The following is a 12735-nucleotide window of genomic DNA, read 5'->3' as shown; positions in this document are numbered from 1 at the left end:
AGACCCTGATGCTGGGAAAGATTGAAGGCGGGATGAGAAGGGGATGACAGAGGATGAGATGGTTGGATGACATCACCAACTCAAATGAGTTTGAGTAAATTCTTGGAGTTGGTGATGGACAGGGAGGCCTGGCGTGCTGCAGTCCATGGGGTTGCAAATAGTCAGACACAACAGAGCGACTGAACTGAACTGAACTGAACTGAATGGACCTAACATTCCAGGTTCCTATGCAATATTGCTCTTTACAGCATCGGACTTTGCTTCCATTACCAGTCATATCCACAACTGGGTGTTGTTTTTTCTTTGGCTCCATCTCTTCATTCTTTCTGGAGTTGTTTCTCCACTGATCTCCAGTAGCATATTGGGCACCTACTGACTTGGGGAATTCATCTTTCAGTGACCTATCTTTTTGGCCTTTTCATACTGTTCATGGGGTTCTCAAGGCCATGTTTTGTCAGAACTCTCCACCATGACCCGTCTGTCTTGGGTGGCCCTACATCACATGGCTCATTGTTTCAGTGAGTTAGACAAGGCTGTCATCCATGTGATCAGATTCATTAGTTTTCTGTGACTATGGTTTTCATTCTGTCTGCCCTCTGATGGAGAAGGATAAGAGGCTTATGGAAGCTTCTTGATAGGAGATACTGACTGAGGAGGAAACTGGGTCTTGTTCTGATGGTCAAGACTGTCCTCAGTAAATCTTTAACCCAATTTTCTGTTGATGGGCAAGGCTGTGTTCACTTCCTGTTGTTTGACCTGAGGCCAAACTATGGTGGAGGTAATGAAGATAATGTCGACCTTCTTCAAAAGGGCCTATGCATGCCCCAAGCCTGCAGTAGGCCACGGCCGACCCATGCCTCTGCCAGAGACTCCTGACCACTCCCTGGCAAGTCTGGGTCAGTCTCTTGTGGGGTCACTGCTCTTTTCTCCTGGGTCTTGGTGCACACAAGGTTTTATTTTTGCCCTCCAGAGGCCTGTTTTCCTAGTCCCATGTAAGTTCTTGTGGCTCTATGGTGGGGTTGATGGCAACCTCCCCCAAGAGAGCTTATGCCATATCCCTAGTATGATAGGCAAAAATAAAAAAACTGGTGATGTAACTCAAATTTCCAGATGTCTGGAGCCTAGAAAGATTGGAAGATGAAGCAAGGTTAGCCTGCTTTTTCACTTGGCAATGGTTCGAGAGCACTGAGTAATTGTGCAGCTGAGCGATGGCTGCCCTTGTTAACTGGGACATAAGCTGTGTTCTCCAGATGGGCAGAGCAACCCCCCAGCATCTGAGTGTGTACCTACTACGCATTCCAGCCTGCTTCACTCATATGCATATGGCATCCATGGGTTCCTGTAGTTTTCAACTCGCCAGGCTCCTCTGTCCATGGGACTCTCCATGCAAGAATACTGGAGTAATTAGCCTCCAATTAAAATAAATTAATTAAAAAAAAAAGAATACTGGAGTGAGTTGCCATGCCCTCTTCTGGGGAATCTTCCCAACCCAGGGATCGAACAGGCATCTCTTATGTCTCCTGCATTGGCAATTGGGTTCTTTACCACTAGAGCCACCTGGGAAGCTCCTGTTTATTATTAACAAGTATCTACTGTGAATGAACTTCCCTGGTGGCTCAGACGGTAAAGAGTCTGCCTACAATGCGGGAGACCCGGGTTCAATCCCTGGATTGGGACGATCTCCTGGAGAAGGAAACGGCAACCCACTCCAGTGTTCTTGCCTGGAAAATCCCGTGGACTGAGGAGCCTGTTTACAGTCTACAGACTACAGTCTGTGGGGTCGCAAAGAGTCGGACACAGCTGAGCGACTTCACTTTCACTTACTGTGAATGAAGGACTGTTATAAAAACTGTTCTCTTTGTTCGTTGACTTTCCTCATGAACAATGCAAAAGAGTGACCCTTCTTTTCCAAATTTCCAGTTCAGTGCTGAGAGGGTCACATAAAGATTTTGGGACCAGAGTGACTGGTATCCCTAAAGTCCAGTGAACAGTTTTGTTCAGGCCATTGATATACTTGACCTGGACTCAAATTCTAGCTAAAAGTCATACAATTCTCTGCGCCTGTTTCCTCACTTATCAAATGGGTATATTAATTTGATCTTGATAGGTTGCTATGAGGATGGAATAGATTAGATCATGTATGTAAAAAAGCAGGCCAGGCATTATAAAATATTCAGTAAGTTTTAACTTCCTTTCAAAGTCCTATCTACTTTACGGTCTCACAGAACATGAATACTGGGTGCATGTAATAATTATACAGAGAGACGATTAGCTAACAGATATGAGTGGCGGTAGTCTCAAAGAGATAATGGACAACTAGTTAGGTCCCTCTGTTTTAGGGAAGGGATGTACTGTTGCCATGGCCACCAAGCCCTGTGATGTGGCTTCCTGTGGACAGTCTAGTCCTGCTTGGGCTGTGGATGTTTTCTTAGTTATTGTTTGTGTTTTTACTTCTCACCACTGTACTTTGTTTCATGCAGTTGGCTGGGCAGATGCTGTCCCATTTTACAGATACAGAAAGGTAAGGGTCAGGTGTGTTCTAGTTCTAGGACTCTCGGTTCAAAAAGCCAAAAACCACTCAAGCTAGCTCTGGTTGGACAAGCGAGTGGACTGGAAAGTCCTGGCCCCAGAGTTCAGCTCATCCTTGCAGGGACAGAAACTGGCCAGTTGGAGACCAAGCTTGCTCTTTCTCTCGGCAGTCTCATAGTCCCTCTCGTGTCTTTCTCTCTCTGAGCGTTCAGCCTCCAGTCAGCCCAAAATGACCACCACCCTCACCTTACCCCTGTCCTTTGAACTTCCCAGCTCCCATAGGCCAAGGTTGAGCCTCTCTCCTGGAGTGTGAGGTTCTTTCCTGCCTATGAGGATAAAATGCCAGGGAGAAGACCCTACAGTATACACTGCACCTGTTCCATGGGTTTTCTGCCTCTGGCCCTTTTTCATAGCAGAATTGAAGAGTGGCAATATGCAAAGTAATAGTAATTTAGAATTTCCCAGAATTATAGAGAAACATATTAACATGTGGGTAAATCCAAGTAAATATTGGCTGTACAAATCGTTATAATAAAGTCTAATTTGGGGTGTTAGAAAACACTGAACAACAGTAGCTTTTAGTTAGGAGATTAATTATAGTTAAAACGAAATGTTGTTAAATTTTTTGAATCATTTTGGTGGAAAGCATATATTTAATTTAGTCCATTAAAGATGCACAATATAATTTCTAACGTAACACTAAAAGAACAAAAATAATATGTGTAAACTCCATATTTCATTGTTCAGTCACTAAGTCATGTCTGACTTTGTGATTCCATGGACTACAGCATGCCAGGCTTCCCTGTCCTTCACTATTTGAATAACTTTCAACCCAAACAAAGGCAAAAGAGCCAAACTGAGTGGGAGAAGACAAAAGGACAAGACCAATGTAAAGTATAAAATGGTAAAATAAGTCCAACTCTACCTGTGATCCAAACATAAAATGACTGAATCTTCCAGTTAAAATTAAAAAGTTACCAGAATTTTAAAAATGTTACCAGAGTAATAAAAGCTTACCAGAAAAAATCATGTCTTATATACTGTAATTACGACAAAAAGTATATAGAGGTAAACAAAGATTAAAACATAAAGATGGGAAAAGGTACATCATTTAAATACTAAATAAAAGAATGCTCATGCTCTATTAGTATTATCTAATTAAATAGACTTTAAAATAAAAAGTATTACTAGAGATCATAGGAGTCACTGCTGCTGCTGCTGCTTCTAAGTCACTTCAGTCGTGTCCGACTCTGTGCGACCCCACAGACTGCAGCCCACCAGGCTCCCCTGTCCCTGGGATTCTCCAGGCAAGAACACTGGAGTGGGTTGCCATTTCCTTCTCCAATGCATGAAAGTGAAAAGTGAAAGTGAAGTCGGTCAGTCGTTTCCGACTCTTCGCGACCCCATGGACTGCAGCCCTCCAGGCTTCTCCGTCCATGGGATTTTCCAGGCAAGAGTACTGGAGTGGGTTGCCATTGCCTTCTCCGATAGGAGTCACTACATATTGGTAAAAATTCAATTCACTAGGGAGATTTAACTATTTTAAACTTGCATGTAATATAATGATATTACTTCAAAATAAATGAAACAAGAACCAGTGGAACCACAAGGAGAGCTGATAAATGTCTTCATAATGGAATATTTTAAAATATTCTTGTATTGTAGCAACAAATGTTCAAAGCAAGAAAAAATTCAGTAAGGAAATAGAAGATGTAAATGTGAAATCTAAAAGTTTGGTATAATTGAAATCTATATCAACTGTTGGAGAATAATAATCTTCCCTTATAAATAAAGAACACACAAAAAAATCTGAATGAATTTCAGACAATTTGTATTGCATAGACTATGTTTAGTGACCAAAATGCAATTAAGTTAGATAACAATAACAAATGCATAACTAGAAAAATCCATTTGAATACCAAAAATCACATGTCTAAATAATCCATATATCAAAAGTAGAACATAATGGGAATTAGAAAATACTTAGAACTGAATAATATTGAAAATATAACATATAAATACTTGTGGGATGCAGCAAAAATGGTATTTATAGGAAAATCTATAGTAAAATGCTTATATTCATAAAGGTTGAAAATTATGAACTATGCTTTCTCCAACTTTGTTAATTAGAATAAACTGAAAGACAGTAAAAAGGAGGAGATAATGAGAAGAACAAAGTTACTAAAATTAGAAATATGTGCACTAGAGATAATCAGGAGAGTCCAAAGTAAATGCTTAAAAAAGACTAAAATAACTAAAATGGTCAAATATCTGCTAGGGTTCTTCATGTCACCTCAGTCGCTCAGTTGTGTCCGAGTCTTTGAAACCCCACGAATCACAGCACACCAGGCCTCCTTGTCCATCACCAACTCCCAGAGTTCACTCAAACTCATGTCCATCAAGTTGGTGATGTCATCCAGCCATCTCATCCTCTGCAGAGGAATATTCAGTTCAGTTCAGTTCAGTTCAGTCCAGTTGCTCAGTCATGTCTCCCATGAACCGCAGCATACCAGGCCTCCCTGTCCATCACCAACTCCTGGACTTTACCCAAACTCATGTCCATTGCATCGGTGATGGCATCCAGCCATCTCATCCTCTGCAGAGGAATATTCAATTCAGTGTAGTTGCTCAGTCGTATCCGACTCTGCGACCCCATGAATTGCAGCACGCCAAGCCTCCCTGTCCATCACCAACTCCCAGAGTTCACTCAGACTCACATCCATCTAGTCAGTGATGCCATCCAGCCATCTCACGGTCTGTCGTCCCCTTCTCTTCCTGCCCCCAATCCCTCCCAGCATCAGGGTCTTTTCCAATGAGTCAACTCTTCGCATGAGGTGGCCAAAGTATTGGAGTTTCAGCTTTAGCATCATTTCTTCCAATGAACACCCAGGACTAATCTCCTTTAGAATGGACTGGTTGGATCTCGTTGCAGTCCAACAAAAGCATCAGTTCTTCGGTGCTCAGGTTTCTTCACAGTCCAACTCTCACAAACACTGGAAAAACCACAGCCTTGACTAGATGGACTTTTGTTGGCAAAGTAAATTTCTGTTTTTCAATATGCTATCTAGGTTGGTCATAACTTTCCTTCCAAGGAGTAAGTGTCTTTTAATTTCATGGCTGCAGTCACCATCTGCAGTGATTTTGGAGCCCCCAAAATAAACTCTGACACTGTTTCCACTCTTTCCCATCTATTTCCCATGACGTGATGGGACCAGATGCCATGATCTTCGTTTTCTGAATGTTGAGCTTTAAGCCGACTTTTTCACTCTCCTCTTTCACTTTCATCAAGAGGCTCTTTGGTTCCTCTTCACTTTCTGCCATAAGGGTGGTGTCATCTTCATATCTCAGGTTATTGATATTTCTCCTGGAAATCTTGATTCCAGCTTGTGCTTCATCCAGCCCAGCGCTTCTCATGATACACTCTGCATATAAGTTAAATAAGCATGGTGACAATATACAGCCTTGACGTACTCCTTTTCCTACTTGGAACCAGTCTGTTGTTCCATGTCCAGTTCTAACTGTTACTTCCTGACCTGCATATAGGTTTCTCAAGAGGCAGGTCAGGTGGTTTGGTATTCCCCTCTCCTGAAGAATTTTCCACAGTTTATTGTGGTCCACACAGTCAAAGGCTTTGGCATAGTCAATAAAGCAGAAATAGATGTTTTTTTGGAACTCTCTTGCTTTTTCCATGATCCAGTGGATGTTGGCAATTTGATCTCTGGTTCCTTTGCCTTTTCTAAAACCAGCTTGACTATTTGGAAGTTCACGGTTCACGTACTGCTGAAGCCTGACTTGCAGAATTTTGAGCATTACTTTACTAGCGTGTGAGATGAGTGCAATTGTGCAGTAGTTTGAGCCTTCTTTGGGATTGCCTTTCTTTGGAATTGGAATGAAAACTGACTTTTTCCAGTCCTGTGGCCACTGCTGAGTTGTCCAAATTTGCTGGCATATTGAGTGCAGAATCATCTTTTAGGAGTTATTTCAACTGGAGTCATTTCAATTATTTTAGTTGAAATAGCTCAACTGGAATTCCATCACCTCCACCTCCATGCTTCCTAAGGCCCAGTTGACTTCACATTCCAGGGTGTCTGGCTCTAGGTGAGTGATCACACCATCATGATCATCTTGGTCATGATTATCTTTTTTGCACAGTTCTGTGTATGCTTGCCACCTCTTCTTAATATCTTAGGCTTCTATTAGGTCCATATCATTTCTGTCCTTTATTAAGCCCATCTTTGCATGAAATGTTCCCTTGGTATCTCTAATTTTCTTGAAGATATCTGTAGTATTTTCCATTCTATTGTTTTCCTCTATTTGTTTGCACTGATCACTGAGGAAGGCTTTCGTATCTCTCCTTGCTATTCTTTGGAACTCTGCATTCAAATAGGTATATCTTTCGTTTTCTCCTTTGCTTTTCACTTCTCTTCCTTTCTCAGCTATTTGTAAGGCCTCCTCAGACAGCCATTTTGCTTTTTTGCATTTCTTTTTCTTGGGGATGGTCTTGATGCCTGCCTCCTATACAATGTCATGAATCTCCATCCATAGTTCATCAGGCATTCTGTCAGATCTAGTCATTTAAATATATTTCTCACTCCCACTATATGGTTGTAAGGGACTTGATTTAGGTCATACCTGCATGGTCTAGTGGTTTTCCCTACTTTCTTCAATTTAAGTCTGGATTTGGCAATAAGAAGTTCATGATCTGAGCTAGTCAGCTCCCGGTCTTGTTTTTGCTGACTGTATAGAGCTTCTCCATCTTTGGCTGCAAAGAATATAATCAATCTGATTTTGGTGTTGGCCATCTGGTGATGTCCATGTGTAGAGTCTTCTTTTGTGTTGTTCGAAGAGGGTGTTTGCTATGACCAGTGTGTTCTCTCAGCAAAACTCTATTAGCCTTTGCCCTGCTTTGTTCTGTTCTCCAAGGCCAAATTTGCCTGTTATTCCAGGTGTTTCTTGACTTCGTACTTTTGCGTTCCAGTCCACTATAATGAAAAGGACATCTTTTTTTGGATGTTAGTTCTAAAGGGTCTTCATAGAACCATTCAACTTCAGTTTCTTCAGCATTACTGGTCGGGGCATAGACTTGGATTACTGTGATATTGAATGGTTTGCCTTGGAAACGAACCGAGATCATTCTGTTGTTTTTGAGTTGACATACAGGTACTGCATTTTGGACTCTTTTGTTGACCATGATGGCTACTCCATTTCTTCTAAGGGATTCTTGCCCACAGTAGTAAATACAATGGTCATCTGAGTTAAATTCACTCATTCCAGTCCATTTTAGGTCGCTGATTCCTAGAATGTTGACGTTCACTCTTGCCGTCTCCTCTTTGACCACTTCCAGTTTGCCTTGATTCGTGGACCTGATATTCTAGGTTCCTATGCAACATTGCTCTTTACAGTATCAGATCTGGCTTCTATCACCAGTCACATCCACAGCTGGGTGTTGCTTTTGCTTTGGCTCTGTCTCTTCATTCTTTCTGGAGTTATTTCTCCACTGATCTCCAGTAGCATATTGGGCACCAGCCAACCTGGGGAGTTCACCTTTCAGTGTCTATCTTTTTGCCTTTTCATCTGTTCATGGGGTTCTCAAGGTAAGAATACTGAAGTGGTTTGCCATTCTCTTCTCCAGTGGACCACATTGTGTCAGAACTTTTCACCATGACCCATCCATCTTGGGTGCCCCTACATGGCATGGCTTAATTTCACTGAGCTAGACAAGGCTATGGTCCATGTGATTAGATTGGTTAGTTTTCTACGATTGTTGTTTCAGTCTGTCTGCCCTCTGATGCCCCCTCCCAGCACTTACCATCTTACTGGGGCCTCTCTTACCCTGGATGTGGGGTATCTCCTCTCGGCCACTTGCCGCTCCATGGCACAGCCGACACTCAAATTCTCCAAGCCAGGCTTCACCAATACATGAACCATGTACTTCCAGATGTTCAAGCTGGTTTTAGAAAAGGCAGAAGAACCAGAGATCAAACTGCCAACATCCGCTGGATCATCAAAAAAACAAGAGAATTCCAGAAAAACATCTATTTCTGCTCTATTGACTATGTCAAAGCCTTTGACTGTATGGATCACAATAAACTGTGGAAAATTCTGAAAGAGATGGGAATGAAAGACTACCTGACGTGCCTCTTGAGAAATTTGTATGCAGGTCAGGAAGCAACAGTTAGAACTGGACATAGAACAACAGACTGGTTCAAAATAGGAAAAAGAGTACGTCAAATCTGTATATTGTCATTCTGCTTATCTAATTTATATGCAGAGTACATCATGAGAAACGCTGGGCTGGATGAATCACAAGCTGGAATCAAGATTGCTGGGAGAAATATCAATAACCTCAGATATGCAGATGACACCACATTTATGGCAGAAAGTGAAGAAGTAAAGAGCCTCTTGAAAGTGAAAGAAGTGAGTGAAAAAGTTGGCTTAAAACTCTACATTCAGAAAACTAAGATCATGGCATCTGGTCCCATCACTTCATGGGAAATAGATGAGGTAACAGTGTCAGACTTTATTTTGGAGGGCTTCAAAATCACTGCAGATGGTGACTGCAGCCATGAAATTAAAAGACACTTACTCCTTGGAAGGAAAGCTATGACCAACCTAGACAGCATATTAAAAAGTAGAGACACTACTATGTCAACAAAGGTCCATCTAGTCAAAACTATGGTTTTTCCAGTAGTCATGTATGGATGTGAGATTGGACTATAAAGAAAGCTGAGAGCCAAAGAATTGATGCTTTTGAACTGTGATGTTGGAAAAGACTCTTGAGAGTCCTTTGAACTGCAAGGAGATCCAACCAGTCCATCCTAAAGGAGATCAGTCCTGAGTGTTCATTGGAAAGACTGATGTTGAAGCTGAAACTCCAATACTTTGGCCACCTGATGCAAAGAGCTGGTTCATTTGAAAAGACCCCGATGCTGGGAAAGATTGAAGGCAGGAGGAGAAGGGGACAACAGAGGATGAGGTGACTGGATGACATCACCAACTCAATGAACATGAGTTTGGGTAAACTCTGGGAGTTGGTGATGGACAGGGAAGCCTGGCATGCTGCAGTCCATGGGGTCGCAAAGAGTCGGACATGACTGAGCAACTGAACTGAACTGAGCACATGCAAAACACATTCACCCCCTCTCCAGAAGTTTCATCCCACTCCACAATCTAAATCTAAACTCTCATCTAAATATCATCTAAATCAGTTGTGGGTGAAACTGAAGATTTAATTCATCCTGGTACACAATTCCTCTCCATCTGTGGACCTACCTGTTACTGCTGCCGTTTGGTCCTTCAGTCGTGTCCAAGCATCTGGTTCCAAACTACAATGGGGGCACAGACATCAGCTAGATATTTTCATTCCAAAAGGGTAAAATTGAAAGGAAAAACATAGGATCATGGGTCCCAATCAAGTCTGAACACCAGTAGGGAAAATTCCATTAAATTTCATGACTTGAGACTCGTCAACAGTCCTGTTTGGCCTGGTGCTTTGCCCTTCAGACCCAACCTCAGTCCTGGGTGGCAGCTCTGTTCAGCCTTGAGCCTTAGATGAGAACAGTGGCAACCTCACGAGTCTCAGCATGTGTGGCTCTTCCCTTGAAATAAATCTTGCATTTCATCTCATCACTTGTCCCTTTCAGACCAGGCTGGCAGTGTTTCCCTTGATGTAAAATTCTCAGGACTTGTGTTGGTCTCACATGAAATCCATGAATGATCAAATCATTAGACTAACGGACTTCACATATCCTTCCTGAATAATTGCATTCCTGGATTCTGATGAGATAAAAGATTGGATCCATGAGTCACATGTCTAGTCTCTTTTGCCAATGGTTGTCTAGCCACACCCTTGTCTTCATTTCCAGAGCATGCTATCTGGATAGGCTGAGATTCTTCTCAACTGTCAAGTGCTGGTTTATTGTTGCCTATTAGTTATTTATTTCAATGTATTTCTCTCCTCAAATAGCAAGGAGACATCCTGCTGCACCTTCGGCACTTGGCTTAGAAATCACCTCAGCTAACTATCCAGGTTTATTACCTAGAAGTGCTTTGTTCCATCCAACAAGGCATAGTTTAGCCAAATCCTTTACCTTTCCTCTAATTTTCAATAATATGACCCTCATTTCTGTTTTAGACTTCACCCAAAGCATCTTTAATGTTCATATTTCTAGCAAAATTCTATTTATGATGCTATATGTACTCTTTAAGACAATAGATTGTTTCTCTTCAGCTTTCCTCTTTTCTTTCTGAGCTCTCAGGAAAATCTATCTATCTATCTATCTATACAGTCTCCTTAAGTCAATCAGCCCACGAGGTCTTGGGCTATGTACTACTTGAATCAGATGTAATAAGTTGAAGAAGTAAATTGCAAATGCCAGGGCATCCACTAAAAAAATAAACAAAAACATAGATGTATAGTTAATAAGTCAAAGTGGAACAGTTTTCTAAAAACTCAATATAAAAGAACATAGGAAAAGGTGAAAAAGAAATAAACAACAGACGGGACAAACAAAACAAATTGCAAGAAGGTAAATTGAAATACCACTATACCAATAATTAAATTAAGTGTGAATAGTCTAGTCACTCCAATTATAAGACAGAAAGTGTCAGACTGGATTTAGAAAGCAAATTCTAGAGTGACATCGGGAAGATGGAGGAGTAGGAGGTCCCAGCCCTTGTCTCTCCACAGAAATGCCAATTTAATTAGCCATCCACAGGTGAAAATACCTTTATGAGAGCTCTGGAATCCAGATGAGAGATTATAGCACCCCTGTGAAACCGAATGAGAAAAGGTGATTGAAAGGGGTAAAAACGATTTCAGTTCACCCACATCACCTGTCCCCCAACATCGTACAGAGAAGCACCAAGAAAGATCCCCTTGACTCAAGAGTCCTCCCATGGGGAAAATAGATAGCAAGTCACATGTGGAACCCTGTGCCTGTCCTACCTACCTATAGACCCCATTTATGGGCCCACCTTCCCGATGGGCTCTGTCACCTGGCCCACCCAGAATCTCTGGCTATACTGACTGCTGAACAGCTTCCCCTGCTGACACCATTGTGTAAAGACTGAAAGAGACTGCTGCCTCTTCAAATGTGCAAAATCCAACAGAAGACACAGGAATCATGAAAATCATGGAACCATGACACCACCAAAGGGGAAAAGTAAACCATCAGTAATTGACCCTAAAGAAATGGATATCTATCACTGACCGATAATGAATTCAAAGTAATTATCTTGAAGCTCAATGAACTACAGGAAACACAGACAATTAAGTAAAACTAGGAGAGCAATACATGCACAAAATGAGAAGTTAAAGGAGATCAAAATCACTAAAGAAATGAAACAGAAATTTTGATTTCTGAATAATATAATGACTAAACTGAAGTTCAGTCAAGAGTTTCAACAATATACTTAATCACGTAGAAGGAAGAATGAGTGAATTTCAAGACAAGTCGTTTGAAATTATCCAGTGAGAAGAAAAGCCTATGAGGACACCATCAAGAAAACCATTATATGCATTGTGGAAGTCCCAGAAGGAAAAGAGAAAAAGAGAGGGTCAGTGGCAGATTCATGTCAATGGATGACAAAACCAATACAATATTGTAAAGTAAAAAAAGAAAAAGAAAAAAAAAAAAGATGAAACTTTCAAAAAAAAAAAAAAAAGCTTATTTAGAGAAACAGTGGCTGAAAGGTCCCCAAATCTGGGGAGGGAAATGGACATCCAGGCCCATGAAACCTAACGACTCCAAATAGGTTGAACCTAAAGAAGTCTACACCAAGATGTATTGTAATTGAAATGTCAACAGTCAAAATTAAAGGGAGAACCTTGAATGCAGCAAGAGAAAAGCAGCTTATCATGCACAGAGGGCTCCCCTCCGTAAGACAAGTGGCATATTTCCGAGAAGAGACCTTCCAGATCAGAAAAAAATAGGATGGTGTATTGTGTTAAAAGAAAACTTTGCAAAATCAGAAGGCTCACGTCAGCAAAACTGTCTTCTTTTTCTTTCTCACAGGGTGGAAAAGGTATTGTGTTAATATACATTCTTCTCAAGAGCATATGGAATATTCTACAGGATCGATTACACGCTATGTCACAAAAGAAGGCTTATCAAATTTAGGAAGATTGAGAGCATTCTAGACATCTTTCATAACCACAATGGTATAAAACTAGCAATCAGTAACAAAAAAAGAAAAAACTCACAG

The sequence above is a fragment of the Ovis aries genome, chromosome 1 (genome assembly GCF_016772045.2).
Source record: "Ovis aries strain OAR_USU_Benz2616 breed Rambouillet chromosome 1, ARS-UI_Ramb_v3.0, whole genome shotgun sequence".
NCBI classification, from domain to species: Eukaryota; Metazoa; Chordata; class Mammalia; order Artiodactyla; family Bovidae; genus Ovis; species Ovis aries.
The sequence above is the reverse complement of the archived record's forward strand: the minus strand, read 5'-3'. Positions refer to the sequence as shown.